Source organism: Carcharhinus amblyrhynchos, chromosome 15 (assembly GCF_965287045.1).
Source record: "Carcharhinus amblyrhynchos chromosome 15, sCarAmb.v2.hapA, whole genome shotgun sequence".
Taxonomy (NCBI): domain Eukaryota; kingdom Metazoa; phylum Chordata; class Chondrichthyes; order Carcharhiniformes; family Carcharhinidae; genus Carcharhinus; species Carcharhinus amblyrhynchos.
The window spans coordinates 20,787,742-20,814,900 of NC_137338.1; the positions used below are offsets into that span (position 1 = coordinate 20,787,742).

General features: G+C 44.2%; 1 protein-coding gene across 5 annotated transcripts in view; it reads right to left on the minus strand.

The window, feature by feature from the left end:
* The window catches only part of col8a1a (collagen, type VIII, alpha 1a), a 154,039-nt gene that overhangs the window by 102,334 nt on the left and 24,546 nt on the right, over window positions 1-27,159 (minus strand). The window lies entirely within an intron of this gene.

The following is a 27,159-nucleotide window of genomic DNA, read 5'->3' on the forward strand; positions in this document are numbered from 1 at the left end:
GCTAGGGGAGAAAAAAACCAGAGGGCATGGGTTAGGGGTGAAAGGAGAAAAGTTTAAAGGGAATATTGAGGGGGGGCTTCTTCACGCAGAGAGTGGTGGGAGTGTGGAATGAGCTGCCGGATAAAGTGGTAAATGCAGGGTCACTTGGACGGGTTCATGGCTGAGAGGGGTGTGGAGGGATATGGTCCAAGTGCAGGTCAGTGGGACTAGGCAAAAAATGGTTTGGCACAGACAAGAAGGGCCAAAAGGCCTGTTTCTGAGCTGTAATTTTCTATGGTTTTCTAAACACCAGCACAGACTAGTTGGGCTGAATGGCCTGTTGCTGTGCCATATATTCAATGCAGCATTTTCCACTTCTCATTATGTCCAACAAAGGGACAATTCACCTTAAAAGAATACAAAATGCACAATCACTGAGGATCTTGGACAATGAGTATTGACTGCTTCTAGCCTAGAGGAAGAAATGTAGCGGAACAATTTCAGAGACAAATTTGATTGTGACCTTAACTTGAGTTCACAAGTCAATCGTCATAAATTGTTTCAGAGTTGGGCTGATTAAAGACAATGGCCAATTGACATTTTTTAGTACCTTTCCTCCTTCCCACCTTCATTTTAGATTACTTCTTTTTAATTCCCATGTTCAAATCCCTGTGTCTCTGCTTCTACTGCTATTTGTGCGTGTCTCTCAGCCTTCACACTATCCCTGCTTGTTACTGAGAGGTCCCCCAGCCTCATCTCTAGTGCTGCTGTTCCTGTGCTGAGGCAAGGTCACTGTTTGGTAGCTCTTCATTGGCTGTAGTCTACTGGAGACAGGGGAATCGCCAGACTTGAGTCAAGCCATCCTAAATGAATTGGTTGCTCTAAGGATAATTGTGGCCTTTTCTTTCCTCTCGTTCTTACCCTAAGTGAAGTGAGATGTGCATAACAATGAAAAGCAGCTACTTCAGGGAAAAGAAAACCTGCTTTTGGTCTCCTGGTGAAATCTTGAACATTTGACGGGGGAAATCACAGATAGCATTGTTGGCTTTCCCTGCAGGGTTGTGTTAGATTAATGTACATCTCCAGTCCCAACAGTGCAGGCTCCTGAGTGAAGGAGGACAGCAAGATACTGCCGAGGATTAGAACTGTTGCTCGAATAAGTGCAGCATCATGGTGGCACAGTGGTTCGCACTGCTGTCCCACAGCATCAGGGACCCAGGCTCGATTCCAGCCTCGGGTGACTGTGTGGAGTTTGCACATTCTCCCTGTGTCTGCGTGGGTTTCCTCCGGGTGCTCCAGTTTCCTCCCACACTCCAAAGATGTGTGGGTTAGGTCGATTGACCATGCCCCTTAGTGTCGGGCTAAATTAGCAGGATGAATACGTGGGGATGTTGTTGGTGCAGGCTCAATGGGCCAAATGGCCTCTTTCTGCACTGAAGGGATTCTATGAAGCTCTGTTGAGAAAACCACTGCCTGTGACTTAATATGGCGGGGGTGGGGCTGGGGTGGGGAGGTGCAGCGGTTTGTGCTGACAGTAAAAAGCTGACTCTCAGGTAAGTATGCTTTGGGGAGTTGAAAGGACTGAGGACAGCCTAACAGTTTTCTACCTACATGTTTGTTTTCAGTGCTTCAACTTGGACTTGTCATTCACTGTCTACTCGGCCTGTTGCTTAGGATGTGGCAGGAGAATTTCAGACAAAAAGACAACCTTGTACAGAAAAGAATCTAATAACCCTGGCTGTAGGCATGGGCTGAAAATTAAAACTAGTACAGAGTTCACTCAGACTCTAAAGACATTCCCTACTTACTAGGGAATCTCCCTGGCAACTTAATCCCCAGACACTTGACTTTGAGTTCTGTGCTATCTGAGGACAAAAAAAAAAGCATTGTCTTCTTAATTTCCCTTTTCAGGTCAACGATCGACTGAAATACGGACGCATGAAGACCTGGGCAGATTATAAGGGGGAAATACATGACAGAACTCGTGTAACTATTTATTGAAAGAGTGGCAGAGAGGAAAGCTTAAGAAAAACACAGTTTGGATGAAAGCAAGTAGTAAGGCTGAAATTCAGATATGGTGACAACTGATGCAAGATTAATTGTAAGAGAATCCCTGCAGTGTAGAAAGAGGCCATTCAGCCCATTGGGTCTGCACCGACTCTCTGAAATGGCATCATATACAGGCCCACTCCCCACTGCCCCCTATCCTTGCAGCCCTGCACATTTACCATGGCTAATCCACCCAACCTACACATCTTTGGACATGGGTTTGCATTTTTAAATAACTTTATATCTTCATCTGGCTTGATTTTAAAATCAATATAAACAAACACATTTAGATTTTAAACTCTTGAAAGCCTGTCAGACTAGTTTCTTCGCAATCAGTACGGAAATGGTTAAGTACAGACATACAGACGTTCAGACTTTCATTCTTAATGAATTCGCAAAATACTCCGGTCAAATCTGGAATGTGCACTAGGGGAGCTGGGGCGGGGGGTCATTTTCACACTTCCTCACATGGTTGTAACACTGGAAAATTATTCTTCTAATAACAAGGGAGATTATGGAAAGTATAAGAGTGAATTGAAAAAGTTAATGCAGGAGACAGCAAAGTTAGAAGATTTGATTATAGGGCAGCATTAAATTGAACCCTAAAATGTTTGAGGCCAGAATTTTCCAGTCGTTCATGCCAGTGGGATTCTCTGGTGCTGCTGCAGTGAACAGAGATTTGGCTGAGTGCCCCGTCCTTGCTTGCAGCACTGGCGGGGTGTGAGTGGCTGGAAAATTCTGGCCCAATGAGTGCGAGTCATTAGCTAATGGAAAAAGCCTAATAAGCATCCAGTGGGAAATCTTCATGTAGAGGTAGGTGACCTGGCTGAGATATTAAATGGGTACTTCACATCTGTCTTCACAAGGGAAAGCAGATGAAGTAAAAGTTACAGTACAGTTTGAGAGGGAAGTAATGGACAGGAAAGTAATAGATTGAGAAGACATTCCAAAAAGAACAGTGTTGCTGAAAGTTGATGAGTCACCTGACCCTCATTCACTGAAATAAAATCCAATAGAAATAGCAGAAGAATGAATCATAATCTTTCAACTCTCATTGGAAAGAGGAGTAGTGCTGGAAGGTTGAAAGTTCATGTTATATTGCTATACAGGAAAGGGTGCGAAATAAACCAGGAAACTACAGGCCAATTAGCCTAACATCATTTGTAGAGGAGCCAGCATAATTAAGGACACCACACATCCTGGATATTCTCTCTTCCACCTCCTTCTGTCAGGAAAAAGATACAAGTCTGAGGTCATATTCCAACTGACTCAAGAACAGCTTCTTCCCTGCTGCTGTCAGATTTTTGAATGGGCCTACCTTGCATTCAGTTGATCTTTCTCTACACCCTAATTATGACTGTAACACCACATTCTGCACTCTCTCGTATCCTCCTCTATGAACAGTATGCTTTGTCTGTATGGCACGGAAGAAACAATACTTTTTACTGTATGCTAACGCATGTGACAATAATAAATCAAATCAAATCAAAGTCAGTTATTAGGAACCGTTAGCAGAGACAAAATAAGCTTTCATTTGAAATAGTGTGAGTTAATCAAGCAGAGCAAGTCTGGATTTATCAAAGCAAATCCTGATGAGGTAACGGAAGAGGTTGATCAGGGCAGTACTGTAGAGTGGGGCCTAAATTGGATAACCCTTAAATTAAGGAGGGCAGAATCTCAATGCAAGATTAATTCATACCCATTCAAAATGATGCAAGCTATGCGTGGATTTCATACTGCCTGCTAATTCTGACTGTGGCATATAACCCTGACTGAATGCACTGCTGAGGGATTGCATGCTTCAGCACAGGGCCAAGTTCATGCAAGACTCACACCACTTAAAGCTAACCTGCACAAAGCCACTGAGCCACCGGGCTGCCCTGATTAGTCTGACACTGAGGTTGTAGAGGGGACACTCTTTGTAATGTGTAGCATTATTTGTGTCTTTCCACAGGTATATAAGGGGTTTGCACTGAGGCTCCAGCAATGGAAGTTGGCTGCACAGAGGCTCTGCCCTGTCCTCATCCTATTTAGCAAGGAGCTGTGATAGTTCAGAATCTACCATTCAATAAATGGGGTTTGTCACAGCAACTTGTTAGTGACCTCGCGCGTTTCCCAATCCTTGATTGAAAGGGTGCCCCCTGGGTGAGCTTGCTCAGTGAGCTTGATTCATATGGGGCAGCGAGATGGAAGGCAGTGCGTAGGACAGGTCATTGTGGAGAGCGAAGTGAGGTGCAGCACGCATGCCTTCAACCAGTTTGTGGGTTTTCATCAGTCAGCGGAATGTGTGATGAAATGATGTAAAGTTAATAAATAAAATAAAGTTTATTTATTAATCATAAGTAAGGCTTACTTCAACACTGCAATGAAGTTATTACATAATTCCCCCAGTTGCCACCCTCCGTCGCCTGTTCGCATCAACATACCTAACCAGGACGTCTTTCAGACTGTGGGAGGAAACCAGAGCACCTGGAGAAAACACACACAGACACAGGAGAATGTGCAAACCCACACAGACAGTGACCCAAGCCAGGAAGCAAACCCAGGTCCCTGACACTGTCTCATAGAACCAAGGACCCGGGTTTGATTCCCAGCTTGGATCACTGTTTATGCGGAGACTCTACATTCTCCCCGTGTCTGCATGGGTTTCCTCCATGTGCCCCGGTTTCCTCTCATGGTCCAAAGATGTGTGGGTTAGGTTGATTGACCATGCTAAGTTGCCCCTTAGTGTCAGGGGGACTAGTTAGGGTAAACATTTGGGATTCTGTGGACAGGGTGGAATTGTTATTGGTACAGGCTCTATGGGCCAAATGGGTGCCTTCTGCACAATAGGGATTCTATGATTCTGTAAGTATTGAGCGGAGAGTTCCAGTTATGATCAGCTGCTTTCCCACCCCATGCTGGAAGCAGATAGGACATCTTTCAGTGCAGGCCAGTGTGCCACACTGTATCATAGACACTGGGAGGTCCAGGAGCATTATATTTGTTTTCAGGTTCTTTTGGAAGTCATTTTCAACATAGGTAGTGAAGGCAAGAGTTTGATCACATGTGCTACATCCCTTATGGAATTCAGTTTGGTCAACTTTAAGGATTGTCTCTCCTGCCAGAGGTGTGTTCCAGGATAAGACGCTCTAATATTATAAAGCACACAGAAAGTAGTGAAATCGCTCGATGCTGGCTGCCAATGTGAGATCTTTTCCAGGTTCTGGAATGCTTTTTGCCATAGGCCACAGCTTCGGGACTGAGTTTGAATTGATGATTCTTGTATGGAACTGAGTCAGCGCTAGCACGGGGATGAAGCTTTTTTCAGGAATTCTGGTGCTGTGTTGTCAGATCCCGCTGCTTTTCCACATTTCACGGTCCTCTGTGCTTTCTCCAGTTCTTAAGGGGATCAGGACAGCCAGGTTCTGCATGTTGTTGGTTTTTTTTTTCAGTTCATTACTAGTGATGTGGCATTGAGAGATTCAGTGAGGTGGTCTGCTACATTAAGGAGCACTGTATGATTCATATCCCTTTAAGAGTGCTGCATTCTTTACATCAAGGTATGGGATATAGATGAGTCAATGGCCATCAGGGATAGCTGTGCAAACAGCTTTGTGAATGACACCACAAAGGCAATGATATGATATTTTTCCTCATGAATAGTAAAGGTTGCAATGACATGGGCCGAGATCTCGCTATAGCTTGGCCAGTCTGTTTTACACAAGTTCGAATGCATCTCCTTTGCAACACTGGAATGCAAAGGTCAACGTGAATGAGCAATGGCTAGGTGTTGACTGGTGGGAAATCATCCAGGACGAGGCACTGTGCTGGTTAGGGGTGACCATCAAAGGAGCTGATCCAGCAATCGGTTGAGTAATTTCAACCCCACCTGGCTGAACAGAACATTCCTTGTTGCTTGGGGCCATTTATCATGGTGAAGTGGTTTCTGTCGGCCTAGTTTAGGAGCTGTTCACCATCACTGTCCACCATCACTGTCCAGTGCTGAATAACCCCCGCCAGTGTGGCGGCTGTTGAAGTCTCCCACTGAGACGGCTGGACGAGGCAATATTCTCAGGACTTGTTGTTCCCAGCAACATGGAACCCACCAACCCAAATTGTGCCACAGTGGCTCAATACCAGAATCAATTGCCCTGTGTTGGCACACATCCCCACTTAGCTTCCTCAATACAATAAAACTCCAGGTACCACACATTCCAGCCTCATGATTTGAGCAAAGAATTAACAACTTGCTGGAATTAAATGCATTGCTGTTCAGTCACATTTGCCGTGAGATCAGTGTTAAGAACAGCTCTTTGTAGCTGCAGCTAGCCCTGAGTTTCAAAATCCTGACGCAGTAATTCTCGCTTCACAGCCAGTAGCATTCCACAGCTGAGTAAGGTTGCGTGGCGACAAGGATTGTAAATAAAATCGGAGGCTTGAAATCGTACGATATACTTTATAAAGCTTTTTGAGTAGGTCCACAAGAACAGAGCAGTTACTTGTACCAGCTTTTAGTATTCCAAAGTAAAATCTCTCATATTACAGATGAAGAAACAACTTGAAAGTAAGAGAGTGAAGTCAGTAATTTACTTCCTAAGGCTTTGTTTGCCTATTCTTTTTCAAAATGTTACGTCCAGTTGTAGTACAAGACTGCCTTTTGTTGAATCTTTTTGGCACCTGGTGTGTAGGGCTACTGGGTCCATTATTCTCCTGAAGCTCACAGATTTCAGGAATGTAGTAAACTAAGCCAGTTTGCCCTTCTTGCATAACAAGGCCCTTAATCTTAAAAATGCAACATGGCTATATCAGAGAGACTGGCCCCCCACCCCGCAACATCCTCCCACACTCTCTCCACACACACACACACACACATACAGACACACAACGCGCACATAATTTAAAGAAAAAACAGACAGCAACTGCAGCTCCATTTTATCATTTCATTGAATTTATAGAATCATAAAATCCCTAGTGCAGAAGGAAACCATTTGGTCTATCAAGTCTCTCTGATAGATGATCTTATCCAGGCCCTCTCCCTGCCCTATCCCTGTACCTTTGCACATTTATCATGGCTAATCCATTGAACCTACACATCTTGGGACACTAAAGGGCAATTTAATAGGGACAATCCACCGAAATCTGCACATCTTTAGAATGTGGGAGGAAACTGGAGCACCCAGAGGAAACCCATGCATGGGGCAAACATGCAGACTCTGCACAGGCAGTGGCCCGAGGCTGGAATTGAACCCGGATCCCTGGCACTGTGAGGCAGCAGTGCTAACCACTGTGCCACCAGGGCACCTTTAATGGTGAACAATGTCCCATCCCCAGAAGCAACATCAGATAAAGATCAGCATTGAGATAAAGAAGATTATATTAGGAGGGGGAAATTAGAATCTTGATCAAAGGAAGTGAATATTAAGCAGGGTCTTAAATGATGAGAGAGATACAGAGTAGTATAGAGAAGGAATTCCAGGATTTGGTGGAGTAAAGGGATTTTTAATCTGCATTTATTGAAAGTTGGGGAGGGAATTATTTTGTCATGGGTATGTAATAATTCTTATTCACCAGTTTAGGGAAAAACAACAACACATTGGGTAGCACAGTGGTTAGCACTGCTGCCTCACAGTGCCAGTGACCTGGTTCGATTCCTGGCTTGGCTCACTGACTGTGCAGAGCCTGCACAATCTCCCGTATCTGTGTGGGTTCCCTCTGGGTGCTCCGGTTTCCTCCCACAGTCCGAAAGATGTGTTGGTTAGGTGCATTGACCATGCTAAATTCTCCCTCAGTGTGCCCGAACAGGCGCTGGCACGTGGCAACTAGGGGATTTTCACAGTAAAGTCATTGCAGTGTTAATGTAAGCTTACTTGTGACATGAATAAATTAGCTTAAACAAAAACATTTATTGACAGCTCAAGGTTGTACAGAGACTTGCAGACTCGTGGCTGGAGCCAGCTCCTGAGAAGGTTCTGGAACAGGAATCCGAGCTCACCAAGGTGAGCCCACACCCAACTCTCCAATTGGTTCCCTAGGTCATGTGATCTTTACCTTGCCGACTGACCCTTAAAGGAACAATCACCACGGGGTAGAAACATGGGGATTGAATGCTCTTCCAACTCTTATCACTAAGTATCAGTATCAAACATTCCTGACCAGTATGGCTTGTGGGCTCATTAAGGTGCACTCTACGTTGCCAACCAATAAATGGGTCTTAACCGAACAACTTTAAAATTTCTTCCAGTAATTTATGTCAGTTTTTTCATTTCCCATCTCAACCAGAACTTTGGAGTCAGAACGTCCTAGCTAGGATAATTATAAACAGTTTTTTCAATTAAATTTCAATAAAAGCTAAATGTATTTCATTCAGAATATTTGGGATCAACAACAAAATGGGCCTACATGCCCTCATTTCTGTTAACTGAGGGGCCAGGGCATACAGTCAAAAGAATAGTGTGCTTTCCCCATGAAATATCCAGGCTGGAATTTTCCCTTCTGGAGGCTAAACGTGGTGACAAGACGCAAAGTCGCTATGACCCCGGCTGGGCAGTGGAACAGATTTTATGTCTGGTCTTCTGCTTTGCAGCTAATTAATCATGCATCAGACAGAAGCTTGTCGAATCTCGTGGTAGGATAGGCAGTGATTTGCCTCGCTGAGCTGAAGGTCCTGCCACCATATTTAAGTGGCATCCACACAGACTTTCACTCACTGCAGGCCAGAAGTGTGTTGTTAAGTTCTGTATGTGTATTTGTTTATTAGTCACAAATAAGGCTGACATTAACATTGCAATGAAGTTACTGTGAAATTCCCTTAGTTGCCACACTCCAGAGCCTGTCAGGTCATGCGCCTAACAAGCATGTCTTTCAGACTGTTGGAAGAAACCAGAGTACCCGGAGGAAACCCACGCAGACATGGGGAGATTGTGCAAACTCCACAGAGATAGGTGGCCCTAGCTGGGAATCGAATGTGGGTCCCTGACGCTGTGAGGCAGCAGTGCTGACCACCGTGCCATCATGAACCTCATGGTTCAGTGAGACTTCCTGGAGATTCTTCTCCACGCCAATCAGGAAAGGTGGGAGGTCCTCTTTCTTCAGGAGGGATGCAGGGTATCCACTGACCTGTCAGGGCAACCTCCTTCTCTCAGGATGCTGACCTGGGAGGAGGTTGCCAGGCAACAGTGCCTGTGACACCCAAAGGAGAACTACCCTGCAATGCAGGAAGCGAATGAATGCTCGAATGCACTCCACCAGGGTAAGTGAAACTTCCACTCACTCCAAACTCACAAGGGTATCAGGCAGTTTTTGTATTAGTGTCCACAGTGATGTCACACGCTACCAGCAGATGGGATATCAGTATTGCATGTTTGCAGGCATTTTTAAAATCACCAACTCAAAGAACAAAGAGAACAATACAGCACAGGAACAGACCTTTTGGTCCACCAAGGGATCCAGAGTGAGGTACCTAAATGGACACAAAATTGGCTTCTTGACTGAAGCTAGAGAGTAGTTGTCATGAGTTGTTTTTCAAACTGGAGGCCTGTGACCAGCGGTGTGCCTCAGGGATCAGTGCTGGGTCCACTGTTATTTGGCATTTATGTTAATGATTTGGATGAGAATATAGGAGGCATGGTTAGTAAGTTTGCAGATGACACTAAGATTGGTGGCATAGTGGACAGTGAAGAAAGTTATCTCCAATTGCAATGGGATCTTAATCAATTGGGCCACTGGGCTGACAAATGGTAGATGGAGTTTAATTTAGACAAATGCAAGGTGTTGCATCTTGGTAGATTGAACCAGAGCAAGTCTTACTCAGTTAATGGTAGGGGGTTACATAAGAACATAAGAAATAGGAGCAGGAGTAGGCCAACTAGCCCTTCGAGCCTGCCCCGCCATTCAATAAGATCATGGCTGATCTGTCGTGGCTCAGTTCCACATTCCCGCCCTCTCCCCATAACCCTTAATCCCCTCTCTTATCAAAAATCCATCAACCCGCGTCTTAAAAATATTTAGCGAGGTAGCCTCCACCACTTCAACGGGCAGAGAATTCCAGAGATTCACCACCCTTTGAGTGAAGAAGTTCCTCCTCAACTCCGTTCTAAACCACCCCCCCTTTATCTTGAGGCTGTGCCCCCTAGTCCTACTATCCTTCATCATCTTATACGTCTCAATGAGATCTCCCCTCATTCTTCTAAACTCTAACGAGTACAAGCCTAATTTATTCAGCCTCTCCTCATAGCTCAACCCCCTCAACTCCGGCATCAGCCTAGTAAACCTCCTCTGCACTCCCTCCAAGGCCAAAATATCCTTGCGTAAGTACGGCGCCCAAAACTGCACACAGTACTCCAGTTGCGGCCTCACCAATGCCCTATACAGCCGCAGCAAGACCTCCCTACTTTTATATTCAATCCCCCTCGCGATGAAGGCCAGCATCCCATTTGCCTTCTTGACCACCTGCTGCACCTGCAAGCTGGGTTTTTGCGACTCATGCACAAGGACCCCGAGGTCCCTCTGCACCGTCGCCTGCTGCAGTTTTTCTCCACGTAAGTAATAATCCTTCCTACCATTACTCCTACCAAAGTGGACCACCTCGCACTTGCCAACATTAAATTCCATTTGCCATTTCCTGGCCCATTCGCCCAGCCTATCTAGATCCTTCTGCAGACTCTCACCACCCTCCGCACAATTTGCCTTTCCACCAATTTTGGTGTCATCAGCAAATTTCGACACCCTACACTCGGTTCCCTCCTCCAGATCATCTATATAAATGGTAAATAGCTGAGGCCCCAGCACCGACCCCTGGGGCACCCCACTAGTCACCAACCGCCAATCCAAATAGCACCCATTGACCCCCACTCTCTGCCTCCTATTTGACAACCAGTCCTCTATCCACGCTAACACCCTACCCCCAACTCCATGCCCCCTGACCTTCTGCAATAACCTCTTGTGAGGTACCTTGTCAAACGCCTTCTGAAAGTCCAGAAAGACCACATCCACCGGCTCTCCCCTATCCACCGCCCTAGACACATCCTCATAGAACTCCAGTAAATTTGTCAGACACGACTTCCCTTTAACAAAACCGTGCTGCGTCTGCTCTATCAAGCAGTTCCCCTCAAGATGCCTCGCTATTTCCTCCTTGATGACGGATTCTAACATTTTACCTACAACAGACGTTAAACTAACAGGCCTATAATTCCCCGCCTTTTGCCTGGCACCCTTCTTAAACAACAGCGTAACATTAGCCGTTTTCCAATCTTCCGGCACTTCCCCGGAATCCAGGGACGTCTGGAAAATAACCACCAAGGCATCCACTATCACCTCCGCCATTTCTTTCAGGACCCTCGGATGCATTCCATCCGGTCCTGGGGACTTGTCCACAATCAGCCCCTCCAGTCTGTCGAGCTCCGCCTCTCTAGTAACAGTAATGTCATCGAGACCCTCCAGTCCTACCACCTTTCCATGTTACAGAACAACGAGATCTAGGGGTACATAGAGCTCCTTGAAAGTGGAGTTACAGGTGGACAGAGTGGTGAAGAAGGCATTCAGCATGCTTGGTTTCATCAGTCAGAACATTGAATATAGGAGTTGGGATGTCTCGTTGAAGTTGTACAAGACATTGTTAAGGCCACTCTTGGAATACTGTCTGCAATTCTGGTCACCCTGTTATAGAAAGGATATTATTAAACCAGAAAGAGTGCAGGAAAGATTTACTAGGATACTACTGGGACTTGATGGATTGAGTTAGAAGGAGGGGCTGGATAGATGAAAGTTTTTTCTCTGGAGTGTAGGAGGCTGAGAGGTGATCTTATATAGGTCTATAAAATAATAAGGGGCACAGAGCAGCTAGATAGTCAATATCTTTCCCAAAGGTAGGGGAGTCTAAAACTAGAGGGCATATGTTTAACGCGAGAGGGGAGAGATACAAAGGTATCCAGAGGGGCAATTTTTTCACTCAGAGGGTGGTGAGTGTCTGGAACAAGCTGCCAGAGGTAGTAATAGAGGCAGGTGCAATTTTGTCTTTTAAAAAGCATTTAGATAGTTACATGGGTACAATGGGTATAGAGGGATATGGGCCAAATGTGGGCAATTGGGGTTAGCTTAAGGGTTTAAAAAAAAGGACAGCATGGACAAACTGGGCCAAAAGGGCCTGTTTCCATGCTATAAACCTCAATATATAGAGTATTGGTGCAGACTCTATGACTCTATGTCTGCACCAATACACAGTTTCTATTTCTCTGTTCACCTCCCATTCATGTACCTATCAAAATATATCTTGAACATTGCTAATGTGCCTGCTTCCACCACTGCCACTGGCAGTGCATTCCAGGCACCCACCACCCTCTGTGTGAAAGATTTTCTCGCATGTCCCCTCTAAACTTACCGTCTCTCATCTTAAACCTGTGCCCTTTTGTAGCTGGTCCCTCCACCCTGGGAATACGCCTCTGACTATCCATTGTACCAATGCCTCTCATAATTTTGTAGACATCTATCAGGTTGCCCCTCAGCCTCCGTATTTCCAGTGAAAACAATCCAAGTTTATCCAACCTCTCCTCATACCTAAAACCCTCCAGAGCAGGCAACATCCTGATAAACCTTTTTTGCACCCTGTCCAAAGCATCCAGGTCCTTCTGGTAATGTGGCAATCAGAACTGCATGCAATATTCCAAGTGCAGCCTAACTAAAGTTTAATGTAGCTGTAACATAACTCATGCAAGATCCCTCACTGGGGAGAGCTCAGCACACACAGCAGGCATGCATGCTTCTGAGCTGCTTTTTCATCCATATTACTCAATTTAGCTGTATATGATCAGCACTAATGTAAATATATTCAGTTTATCCCTCCTCAAGTCTCAAGGATTGAATTCCGAATGGATATGATGCAGGGTTCCGAGTTCATTCAAGGGTACCAAATACCCTGCACCCACAATGATCTCCCATCTTGTACCTCAGTTCCATTAAGTTCACACAATCTCATCCCAGTCAGTCAACTTCAGTACCACACTGGTAACGTGAATAAAGGCACTTGGTACATGAAAATGACAGATGGACAATACACAGGTCTGGTATCCAAGGCATGAATTATGAGACTGCATGGGAATTATTCATCAAGACTTGCAATTATTCTAAAATAAAAGCAAAAAATTGCTGGAATCTGAAACAAAAACAGAAAATGCTGGAAAATCTCAGCAGGTCTGACAGCATCTGTAGAGAGAGAATAGAGCCAATGTTTCGAATCTGGTTCACCCTTCATCAGAGCTCTGAAGTCCACTCTTAGTGGATGTTATGAATATTCATTGTGACTCACATTCGAGTCTTTTCACCCAAATACATTTTGCAATGGCCTTTACTTTAATAAAAGTATTGTTGTTAAAAGTATTGTTGAGCCTTTCATGTCTCCTTGAAGCATTATTCCATCTCTATGAGGTGTAGGAGCAGAATTGGGCTATTCAGCCCAGTAGCGCTGATCATACATCATTGTATATTATCAGCACTACTGTCTGCCATTCGATCATGGCTGAATAGTTTCTCAACCTTACCCTCCCACTTTTTCCCTGTAATTATTGATCCACTTGCCAGTCAATAATCTATCTACCTCTGTCTTAAATACACTCAATGACCTGGTCTCTACAACCCTCTGAGTCACCATCCTCTGGCTGAACAAATTCCTCCTCATCTGTGTTCTAAAGGGTTGTCCCTTTATTCTGAGGCTGTGTCCTTGGATTCTCGTCTCCCCCACTAATGGAGACATCTTCTCCACCTCCATTCTATCCAGGCCTTTCAGTATTCATCAGAGAATCATAGAAACCCTACAGTGGAGGAGGAGGCCATTTGGCCCATCAGGTCTTCACTGACAACAATCCTGTTCCAGGCCCTATCCCCACAACCCCACACATTTACCCTGCTAATCCCTTTAACCTAGGCACCCTAGGACACTATGCGCAATTTAGCATGGCCAATCCACCTAACCTGCACAGCTTTGAATTCTGTAAGTTTCAATGACAGCCTCCTCATCCTTCTAATCTCCATCGAGTACAGACCCAGAGTCTTCAAACGCTTCTCATCTGTCAAGCTTTTCATTCCTGGGATCATCCTTATGAATAGAAACGTAGAAACATAAACATAAACATTAGAGGGTCACTAGACTGGTTCCACTGGTCGGCACAACGTCGAGGGCTGAAGGGCCTGTACTGTGCTGTAATGTTCTATTTTCTACGTTCTATGACAGGAGCAGGAGAAGGCCATCTGGCCCTTAAAGCCTGCCCTCTGGACCCTCTCCCAAGGACGGTCACCTCTTCACTGTACCCCATTTCACTGTACCGCAAGCTCAGGGATAACCTCACGATACTCCATGTCTCCAGCTTCCACGTTAAAGAAACCATTGCCTATTGACAAGCCCTCCGTAACTGTACTTACCCCAGTCCAACGCCGGCATCTCCACATCATCCCTCTCCCAAGGCCGGCACATACTTCCTTAGTTCAAAATCTGTACTTTCAAGGCTGAACATTTACTTCTTTCCCACTCTCCCTTTGCATGAAATTATTTGGCTTTCATGTGGAGATGTTGTTATATTTTTCTCCATTACCATTTCTGATTAAATTGTGAAACAGTATTTCCGTAACATTTCCCCTTATAAAGAAGTCAGGGCAAACAAATTTAAAAAAAGGCCTTATTGTTCAATACTGATCCTAATGCCTAGTACTGATCCCTTTGGCTGCATCATGTGAAAATCTGCAGTCCTGTCATTCCTTACCTTAATATGAACCAAAGCCCGGTCAGAAAATATGCACACATAAAAACTCTCACTCACGCATACCCTACCATTTAAATTAATACTTGTGGGATGAAAAAAAAAGCATAATAACTAGAAAACTTATAAAGTGTCTTTAATGAATGCAGTCTGTCAAACAGGAAAATGACAATTTAATATTTGCCAAAAAGAAAGTTCACACGGGAACATCTGAACTGTAATATATCTGTTACTTATTTCAGGAAGTGCATTCAATTATCAAAATAATGCCATTAAAATCGGGAGTAGCATCCATGTTTTAATCATCTGAATCTTAAGTTAAAATAATACAGTAAGCTTCATAATGCTACTCGGGAATAGTTTGAAAGAGGTTGGTGGGTGGTCCAGTGGATAATACTCCAATCTGGGTTTGAATTGAGCACAGACTGCTGAGAGGAAAATCCTCCCAGTCTGCCAGCTGTAAGAGTTACATACGAAGTAAAGGTTCCAGTTCTGTGTGGGTATAAACCGCGACATAAGACTGCTCATAATCTGGTATAAATGAACACTGGGTTAGGAATCTTGCTTGGGGAGAGCACGAGGGAAAACAGTATGGAAAACAGAATATTCAACCATGGTGTAAAACCTTGTAGAATTGGGGTTTAAAAATATTTGCAGGGTTCATCAACAGCTTGGATTTTCAGTCTTGTCAGGAAAACTCGGTTCTGGAAGATTGAGGATTTAGCCAGATTTCTACCCGCTCATATTAGCTACTTCCTTCCTAATCATCAAATCCATCAATTATTCAAGGGTGATCCAATACACTTCAGACTGATCTAGTTCATAGAATCCCAACAGTGCAGAAGGAGGCCATTCGGGCCATCGAGTCTGCATCGACCACAATCCAGGCCCTGTTCCTGTAACCCCACATATTTACCCTGCTAATCCCCCTGACACTAAGGGGCAATTTTAGCATGGCCAATCAGCCTAACCCGCACATCTTTGGATTGTGGGGGGAAACCGGAGCACTCGGAGGAAACCCACGCAGACACGGGGAGAATGTGCAAACTCCACAAAGACAGTGACAAAGACAGGCTGGAATTGAACCTGGCTCCCCAGCACTGTGAGGCAGCAGTGCTAACTGTGCCGCCCCCTGGTTATGTCCAACATTCCCATTTGTGCAGAGTCAAACCAAATAAAACATTTTCAAAAACAAAAGAACAAACAATATTTTTCAACTGAAAAACTAATGAGATTAAACTGCACACACATTTTTATTATCCAAATTTACTGGGCGGAATCTTCCCAAAAAACTATTCAGGTCGCGATTTTTCCGAATCGGGCCTAAGTGCCTGTGGCAGAGATAAACCCGGAGGTCACCTCACAGCTACTGACGCAAATCAGGTGGAGGTGGGAACATCCGAGGGATTGAGCAAGTGGAGATCTGCTGGATCCCAGGAAACCTCTGGTCCACAACCAGGTGCCGAGAAAACATTCTTCCCAAGGCGCTGGAGAGGCAGAGCCGAGGATTTCAGGAGGAGCTGCCAGCCACATTCCGGCAACTGCAAGCCTGCTTGGAGGAGTCCCACGGACTTCAGGCACAGGAGATGGTGCATGGTATCCAGTCCTACCCTGCAAAAGGATGGGGGGGGAGGAGAGGGCACCACAATGGGAAGCAAGAGGCCAGAATTTCTAGCCATAGGTGACAGGGTCTAAAACATGGCTAAGTCTCCGAGGAACGTGACTGAAGGCTTCAGGAATGTGCTCCAGACACAGAGGGCCATGGTTGCAGTCCTTGAGATCATGCTCCAGTCACTGAGGGCAATTGCAGAGGGACTCCCGAGTTTGATCCAGATGCAGAGGTCCATTGCTGAGGATCTCACACCATGGTGCAGACAATGTTAGGCCTCTAGGACTGGCAATGACTCCAGATACCCCTCCAAACCATGGAGTAACCCAAGGACCCATGAGTGCCCCAAGGCAGGAAGAAGCCATGCCAGCGCCTTACACCCAGGAGACCCCAGTCATCTTCAGCCCTTCTGAATTCCACCCCTTCTTGACATATGAAGGGCAGTATGCTGAACAGGTTGGCATGGCTACATCCATGGCACCCGAAAGCCAGCAGGGGCCCTCTGGATCCTGATCCTCCCGTGGACACCCATCAAGGGCATCAAAGGCCACTGATGTGGAACACAGCAGGTCGCCTCTACCTCTGATATATATCCTGGGGGAGGGGGGTCAGCTAGATGTAGCGCTAGGCTGCGCAAGATTAAGATTTAGGAGCACCGAGAGGGTATTTGGCACTGCCAGTCCTAAAGGCAGACATTGTAGTCAGGGATCAGTTAATTGGCACTGTAAATAATCAGCATTAAAGAATATTTCTCCTCAAAGCTGCAACTCCTCAGTATTTGTCCCATTTCCCACAAGGATTTTATCTTGCCAAATGTACTCAAAATCCCCTACTGGGCTCCCAAGCAATTCAAACGGACAGCCATGGTGAGCCACAGTGACAGACATCCTAGGATAACAGCCCTGTCATCCTTGGAACTCTAGGCCGGACCACCCCTCCCCCCCAATCCCCCCATCTCCAGAGTATTGGCCAAACAATGGTGCGGCTGACTCTCAGACATGAGCCCAGAAGGCTGTGTGCAATCAGGACACTGGCAAGAGGATTTTACTTTGTATGTGGATTCACTACACTTGATCCAGTAATGCAGTGGGAAGAAAATAGCTCCCTTTTGCAAGAACCACTTACCCGCATCAAAAGCAGAAACAGTTTCATTCTAGAATGTTTTAATTCCCTGATAATAAAAATTGAGATGTTATTAAGATGTGTACTGTTGCTGACCACACTAATATAACAACTTTTGCAAACATGTCTTCTCAGTTGATATTATGACGTCACTAGGCTGAGTGTATTATCAAAAAACACTCAGAAAAGTGCCTGCATGCAGATTGATTGGAATGTGAAATATTTGCAGACAAACATTTCTTTTACACAAACGTATCCGGAAGTTCAGTCTGAGAGGGTTGTTTTCTGACTACCACATCATATCTTCGGAATGAGGGCCTGATCTCACACTGCCCACAGGGAAAGGGCTGTAGTGTTGCTATTTCAACTCTCTGACTGACACTCCATGTCAGTGCATCTGCTGCAGGGAACACTGGTTAGCTGAGGCACATTTGTCTTTACCATTTGGTCTGTCAAGGTTTCCTGACAGCATTGAAGAATCTCAGAGTACAACATGATCTATGTAGACAACATGAACATGGTGTGAACATGGCACTTGGTGTGAAGGCCATTTTGAAATGTTTGTAATGTTCTTTCAGATACGTTGCCCAACAAAAATCATTCGCTTTACCTCTTTCATCTATTCACTGCTCACAGACTGTAGAATAGTCAAGAGCCATCCCTCTTTGTGTGGGTTGCACTATAAAAATATGAGTTACTGTTTTCTCCTTAGGGCTTTTTCCCCCAAACAAATCCACCCAGACACTCTACACTTGAATTGCCTCCCCGTGCATTTCGTAGAACCAATTCATTACAGCTCATGTGAGGCAGTTAATATTTAAATTGCTTGTTCAGCTTCTCTCTTCTTGACCTTGAGGCCATGCTGCTTAGTTACAGACTTTGTGGTTATGTCAAGTGATTTTATTAGAGTTCGTATACTCTTAAGGATCTCGAAAAGTTTTTAGGTTCTCCCTGAGGCTTTCTTTCCTCCACTAAACATTCCCAGACTCTTTGCTATCTCTTCCACTGCCTAAGCCTCAGTACAACTTTGTTCCCCCAAGGACAGAACACATTTACTATAGAATGATGACCAACTCTGTAAACAGTGCTACAGAGTATTGCTCAGTATTGCTCCTGTGACTTAGGCTCTCTGCATCTGGCAGTACTTAGTTTCTTTCCTTTATTGCTGTCGCACATCAGGCTGATGATTTCAGTGAGTTATTTACTTCTGCCTCACTTTCTTGTAGTATGCATTGGTTGATCCAATATCCTGAATGCTTATTTCCCTTCCCCACTCTCACCAGCATTTGTCCACGTTAAGCAGCACTTTAGCCAACCCCAATTCTTATTAACTCTTTTACATTTAGATTGTGTGAACTGGTACATGCAAGTTCCTTCCCCAAATTCGTGTGTTGTCAGTAAAGAGGGACAGCTTCCAAATCATTTCTTTTTTTGTCCCTTATTTCATGACATGTGCATTGCTGACAAGGCCAGCATTGTTTACCCATCCCTAATTACCCCTGAAATGAGTGGTCAGAGGGCAGTTCAGAGTCAACCATATTCCATCAATGAACTTGATTAGCTGCTCATTGTACTGTAAATTCTGGGACCAAGCTGTGCATAAAATGGCTTACACATTTATTTATAGAATGACAGTCACTGCACTAATTCATTACCTGTGAATGTACATGGGATTTAATGGGATTGAGAGATATAGATAGGCCTGGTAGGTATGGATATGATCGGCACGACTTGTAGGTCGAAGGGCCTGTTTGTGCTGTAGTGTTCTATGTTCTATGTGATGGCCAGACCAGGTAAGGATGGCAGATTTCCTTCAGATTTGTGATCTTCTCTCAAAGAGCGTGAATCTTTGGAAGATCCTACCCCAGGAAACTGTGAAGGCTGCGTCCTTGAAAATTTTGAGATCAATGGGTTTTTAATCAGTAAGGGAATTAAGGGTTACAGCCTTAGGGCAGGAAAGTGGACTTTGTGAGTGTTGCATTAGCCTTGATCTTACTAAATGATGGAGCAGACTCGAAGGGCTGAATGGCCTACTCTTCCTATTTCCTCTGGTCTTATAGGTGATATGATTGAAACTTACAGTCTTCCCTAAAGGGCAACAATCGATTACTGTTGGCAGGGTCACCATTACTAAGACTTGGGGTGGGATTTTCCAATTCTACTGCAGCATGTTTTGTGGTGCTGGAGATGGTCTGCCATTGGCTGGTGGCGGGATCTTCTGGTTCCTCCACTGTCAGTGGGGTTTCCTGTTTTATGTACACACCTCCCCTGCTGCCAGGAAAAGGGGGGGTGGGCCTGGAAGATCCCGCCAGCAAGAAAAGGCTGAAAAATTCCGGCTTAGATTTCACTTCCAAATTTATTAATTGAATTTAAATTCCACCAGCTGCCATGGTGGGAGTTGAATCCAACACTAGGACAGATGCCAAGGTCTCTAGATTATTAGACTAGTGACATTATCGCTGTGCTACAATCTTCCAAATAATGTAGAATGTAACCTCACTCCTAGAATGAGATCTGAAGGCATTCCACACATCAACTTCTTTCATTCTACCCAGTCCTTTCATCTCCAACCACAGTTATCCTTTGCTGTTGCTACTGCTGATTTTCTGATCTGCTTCAGAAGCTTCTCCAAGGAGCTGCCTCTGGGAATTTCCAGCTTCAGGGCAAGTGTGGCTGGAAAATCCTGCCCCTTATTTCCAATGCCCAAAAAGGTTTGTGATTGGGAGATTGTGAACAGTGAACTGAAATCAGCAGTACTCTCCAAATGCTCGTCAGAACTTAGTTATTGGGGTTTTGCCTTGATCAGGGCCAATTCCTCATTCATTCCTATTTTGCTGAATGGGGCATTTTGATCATCTGAATGACATTAGTCCTGACAAGTCATTTCAATACTGTTCAATATGAGGAAATAATTGCTTTCCTTATCATCCTATGAAAATGTCTAATTGAGGAAAAGACTTAATGCAAGTAAGGCATAATTTTAAATGTTTTGTCTCAATTTGATATTTGTTCCACCACTATTTTCAAATCTTTACAATTTCATGAATGCTAAATTGTTCTTTAAAATGCATCTGACCACTTTAACAAATCTACATATGCTTCATTTCAATTTCAAGGATGCCACCAACATAAGTTCAGATCTGGAAACTATACAATTAAATTGCTGACTTGGGAAAGGTATGGGGAAATACCGCAACAGTTTCGAGAGGTTTAGGTCTGGGTGAGAATTTTAAATTGGATTGCTGTTTAACCTGTGTAGGTCAGTGACAACAAGGTGGTGGGTGAGTGAATGGGACTCAGTGCAGCGGGCAAGGGTTTAGAGAAACCCAAGTTTACAATGGTCAAATGTGGGGAGCCGATCAGGCGCGCGTTAGAATAGCCATGTCGAGAGATAATAAAGGAATAGGTGAGAGTTTCAGAAACATGGGACAGGGCCAAGATGAGCAATGTGAATGAGATGGAAGTGCACACTCTTTGAGGTCGCACAGATCCATGTTTGGGAACTCAAATGGGAGTGAAATATTTCACCATGGTTGCGACAGTCTGGCTTAGTCTCAGACAGTTGTAAGGGAGAGGAATGGAGTTGGTGGTGAGTAAGTGGAGTTTGTAGTGGGGACTGAATACAATGGCTTCCATCTTCCCAATACTTAAATGGAGGAAATTTTGTTCATTCATTACTGCGTGTCAGGACAGCGTGCGATTTGGAAATGATGATTTTCACACATATCTGCTATCCTACTCCTCATCCACCTGCCCACTCCCCATGCCACCTCCATGTCAAATTATAGGTCCACCTACCTCCATGACTCCCCATACTTTTTATACCAACCTGTGCTTCTCCATCTATGCCCCATGTTCTTAAAGACCCTATTCCAATTTAGTGCTAAAGCATCTCAATCCATGACTCTCACCACCATAGCCCCATATAGTCTGTAAACCAATGCCATGCCAACTTCTGCCAAACCATGTCCCTCTTACCCACTATGCTTTTCGCTTATATCCTACAGGCCAACCTACCCTATCCAGAATGGACCTCAGGAGCCATGCTGAAATGAATTACTATGTAACTATTGCAGACTTCATTATATATAAAACACTGTCATTTATAAAAAGGCCATTCAATAAATTTAAATCCCTTCAAGTACTTCATCCCTCATAGAAACAAACATTTGTATTCATAGCCCTCCATTAAAGACAGCAAATCCCTTAATTTCTTGGAGCTGCCAAACAAACTATGAACCTCCAGGCCCTCCACTGTGATACTGATAGATTATGAAAACAATCAACAATGATGGTGAAATCATAGCCATCAAACTTGTATAAACAAACAGCTATTGAAATTGCAAACAGTTCTTTTTCTATTCAGAGATACAGCCTGCTGTGCTTTTTGCTAAATTTAAAGAGCAGGGGATTTAAATAACTTGACAGCTTGACAGTTCCACAGACCTTATTCTTTTTTTTACACATTCTCAACTACTCTTAAAAATTATCAGTCAAACATTGTGGGAACCGAGACTTAGGGTCTGTTTGAATTCAGCGTTAAGTTCAAATGACCCTGGTGGGGTTGGGTTTCCCATATTTGCAAGTTACATCCCACCTTCTTCACCAAGCCCCATGAAAATAGGATCTGTTCCTCAATGAGTGTGGGAATTCCAGATTCACCACGCCATCTTGGTTAAGATGTGGAGTATCCACAGCTCCATGAAAATCTGAGCCCTAACCTCCGTAATCACTTTCCTCTCCTTGTTTCAGGACTCGCTGATCCAACAAAGTATTAATGGTCAAAAGTGTAGTCAACTTCCAAGCTGCTGCCAAGATTGCTTTTCAACTGGTCGCTAGATACGTGCTAATCAGGATAACTAATAAGAACTCTTTCTCCCAGGAAGCAGTTTCTGGAATTACCATAGCAGCAATAAAACTAGTGACTCCTAGAGTGGGAGCAACATTGCTTTTAGTCTGATAGCAATGACACTGAGACTGAGCCTTCTATAAATCTGTGCCAAATGTAGATGGGGCAGCGTGGTGGCACAGTGGTTAGCACTGCTGCCTCACAGCTCCAGGGACCTGGGTTCAAATCTGGCCTGTCAGTGTGGAGTTTGCACATTCTCCCCGTGTCTGTGTGGGTTTCCTGCGGATGCTTTGGTTTCCTCCCACAAAGATGTGCAGGTTGGGTTGATTGGCAATGCTAAATTGCCCCCTAGTGTAAGGGGGACTTGCAGGGTAAATACATGGGGGGGGGGGTTACAGGGATAGGGCCTAGATGGGATTGTTGTCGGTGCAGACTCAATGAGATGAACAGCCTCCTTCTGCACTGCGGGGATTCTATCATTTTCACATAAGCTCCTAGGAGTTTAATATTCAGTCAGGGAGATTCACCCTCCTTAATCTCATTTGGAAAGTGACCATAAGACATAGGAGCAGAATTAGGCCACTCAGTCCATCGAGTCTGCTCTGCCATTCAATGATGGCTGATATTTTTCTCATCCTAATTTTCATGCCTGTTCCCCATAACCCCTGATCCCCGTATTAATCAAGAACCTATCATTCTCTGTCTTAAAGACACTCAATGACCTGACCGCCACAGATTTCTGTGGCAAAGAGTTCCACAGATTCACCACTCTCTGGCTGAAGAAATTCCTCCCCACCTCTGTTTTAAAGGATCGTCCATTTAGTTTGAGATTGTGCCCTTTGATTCTTGTTTTTCCTACTAGTGGAAACACCCTCTCCAGACTTATTCTATCCAGGCCTCGCAGTATCCTGTAAGTTTCAATAAGATCCCCCCTCATTCTACTAAGACCCAAAGTCCTCAACCATTCTCATATGACAAGCTCTTCATTCCAGGGATCATTCTTGTGAACTTTCTCTGGACCTTTCCAAGGCCAACACAACCTTCCTCAGATTTGGATCCAAATGTACTCACAATACTCCAAATGGGGTCTGACCAGAGCCTTATACAGCCTCAGAAGTACATCCATGTTCTTGTATTCTAGCCCTCTCAACATGTGTGCTAACATTGCAAGTGGCTGACTTCTGTTTTGTAACTCTATCAACAGCGCAGGCTTTGAGAGCAAACTGTGTGTGCCGATCACTGGATCTAAACGTTTGAACTGATTGACACAATATTACCTTGTTGTTCTTTTTGAACTGATATTTTGGTCAGCTATAGCTGACCTCAGCCAAAGTGGCATTAAGAGCACAATTGAGTCTAGTGGAACAGGAATGTCTCAGGCTGACTGCTGCCAAGTGGCTACTTGAGATTAGAGGCATGTGTGGACATTGTGTGAGGGTTGGATTATGGCCTGCTAGGGTTGAATAACTTTCTGAAACTTACTACTAAGACTCACACATCGGGGTCTTTGGATATGAAACCATGAAGTCCTGCTCCAGCCAATAATAAAGGCCTTCAGGAAAAGAGATAAAGTTTAAAAAGGCAAAAATAAAACCATATCTTCTCAATCTCTAGAGATTTTCACTGTTTGAGAATTATACCGATATTTCAGCTCAAAATAATAGTGTAACATAATTAAACCACACTATTGAGACTTGGCCGATAAGCTGATTTTTTTTAAAATGCAGGCTCCAGTTTAATCATTGATTCATTACAGGTATTAGCATTCGCATTAGATGTGTTCTGATTTGTTTGCTTAATGAAAAGCTGGAAAAATATTTTGAACACAGTTTGCGGTACGCCTGCTAATGTTTGGACATGTAAGAGATTTGGTGATTTGCTGCAAGTATGTACAGAGGAATTCCGCAATGATTTCCTGATGCTTTATCATGACTATTATGAAATTGTGGAACTTGTAAACAAAGAGAAAACTTAGGACCGACTGAAGTTTCGAAATGATTTTGTGCTGTCCTGGCAGTCCTAGCGTATCTTAGGGTGCAATGCATACAATTTCATTTTGAGGACTGTGATTTTGTAAAAGTGACTGAGCTTGTACTCAGCAATTATCGTGTCAGTCGGAGGATTTGTGCGTGAGCCTGATGGAAGTTGTGATTGTTACTTGTCAACCTGCTAAAGCCACGGTCAGGATACAGAAGCAGCTACAACTTTCATTGTGGGCGGCACTGTGGCACATTGGTTAGCACTGCTGCCTCACAGTGCCAGGTACACGGGTTCGATTCTCAGTTTGCAGAGTCTGCACGTTCTTGTTGGATGGGATTTTACAGCCTCGTTTGTCTTGAAACCATACAATCCTGCCCGAGGTCAACGGACCTATCCATTGTCTATTCCTCGCCCACTCTGATTCCCATGGCGGACGGGATAGTAAAACTCTGGCCTCGGGTCTACATAGGTTTCTTCCAGGTGCTCCAGTTCCCTCCCACAGTCTGCAAGACATGCTGGTTAGCTACACTGGCCACACTAAATGTTCCCCTCAGTGTACCTGAACAGGCACTGGAGTGTGGCAACCATGGGATATTCACAGTAACTTCATTGCAGTATTAATGCAAGCCTACTTGTGACACAAATAAATAAACTTTAATGCTAGTCTTAATCTTAATCCTACTTTGAATTACCCAACCAAAGAAAAATCCCTGGGAGAAGTTTGTTTGCCCTATGGCATTCAGCCCTGCTCTGTTCATGTTTTACAGGCATTGCTGTAGCTGAGGAGTTGACTGACACCAAAAGAGGTAAGTAATTGTTTTGTTTTGTAAAAAAAAATGTGTTCGGAGTCGAGACTGTTCTACCTGTGTTCACAGCATCCCTGGTGACAATGATCAGTACAACTCCTGCAGCGCTCATTATCTGCATGCTTAGAATCCCTACAGTGCAGAAGGACACCATTCAGTTCATTGAGTATGCACTGACAATAAACTCACCCAGGCCCTATCCCCATAACCCTGCGTATTTACCCTGTTAATCCCCCTGACACTAAGGGGCAATTTAGCATGGCCAATCAACCTAACCAGCACATCTTTGGACTGTGGGACACCCAGAGGAAACACACACACGCGCGGCAGAATGTACAAACTGCACACAGACAGTGACCCGAGACCAGAATTGAACCTAGGTCCTCGACGCTACAAGGCAACAGTGCTAACCATTATCCACCGTGCCGCCAAGGGCTGCCTACCTTCATCTGCTGAAATAACCAAGCTGACTGTGGAAATGTGATGGGTGGTGACAATCCTTTGGCTAAACTAAAATCCAGGACCCAATTTCAGGCCGGTCTTCAGCCACCCTGTAGGGGATGATCAGCCTACACAGAACTAATTCTCAGCCTAAAAGTTGGGCCCAGGCAATTTTCTGTGTTCCCGGTTAATTACTGAATCAGTTACGGCTATTCCCATCAGTATACACTACAGTCTTATATACTAAATCACTCTGGGAAGTGGCGGCATAGTGGTATCGTCACTGGACAAGTAACTGAAGCAGCCAAGGTACTGATCTGTTCCTAGTTCAAATCCCACCACAGCAAATGGTGAAATTTATATTCAATAAAGCTAATATCTGGAATTAAAAGTCTGGTGATATCCATGAAACCATTATTGATTGTTGTAAAGACCAATCTGGTTCACGCACGATCTTTAGGGAAGGAAATATGCCATCCTTACCTAGCCTGGCGCATACGTGATTTCAGACCCACAATGTGGTTGACTCTTAAATGTCCTCAAAAATGGCCAAGGAAGAAACTCCATTCAAGGTCAATTAAGAGTTGGCAACAAATGCTGACCTTGCCAACTATGCCCACATTCCATGAAAGAATAAAGGAAAAAAAGCACACACGTTAAAGGCTAAGGTACAACTATTTTTTATATTGCATCTGAAGAAATCCTGATTAAAATGTAATCCTGATGCAAGAGTAACATTCTTTGCGAAATTAGTTCCACATTAATCAGGATTTTACTAATTCTGCTTAGTCTGTAAGAATTCTTAATTGTACAATTCTGTGTGTTTTGGATTTCAACACTATAATAGGAATTGTTGGAGCCAATTGGTATAGCAATTGTAACCTCAATTAACTCTGATGTGGAGTTACCAGCATTGGACAGGGGTAAGCACAGTAAGTCGTCTCACAACACCAGCTTAAAGTCCAACAGGTTTATTTGTTAGCACGAGCTCTGAGCACTACTTCCGTCATTAGGTGAGCGCAGGATTTGTTTCACAAACAGGGCACAAATAGACACAAACTCAATTACAAGGTAATGGTTGGAATGCAATTCTTAACAGATAATCAAGTCTTTACAAATGCAGACACTGAGTGGAGTGCAGGTTTAGCACAAGTTAAAGAAGTGTAAATTGTCTCAAACCAGGAAGTTAGTGAGATTTTGCAAGCCCACTAACTGTCCTGACTTGAGACAATTCACACCTCTAACCTGTGCTTAACCCTCACTCCATTCACATTTTCAGTACCTGTAAAGACTTGATTACCTGTTAAGACTCACATTCCAACCATTGTGTCTGTTTGTGAACCCAACTCTCACTCACCTGATGAAGGAGTGAGCACTCTGAAAGCTCATGCTACCAAATGAACCTTTTGGGGACTTTAACTTGGTGTTGACAGACTACTTCAATAACTGAACATTTATTTACTGTTGAAGTTTAAATAAAATAATAAGTCATAGCTTATTCACTAGTGTCCAGCATTTAGGATTGACAATACAGGCAAATTGTTAAACTCCTGATCACCAGCTGGTGAAATAAGAGTCAAAAGAAAGTCTTTCTTTGGG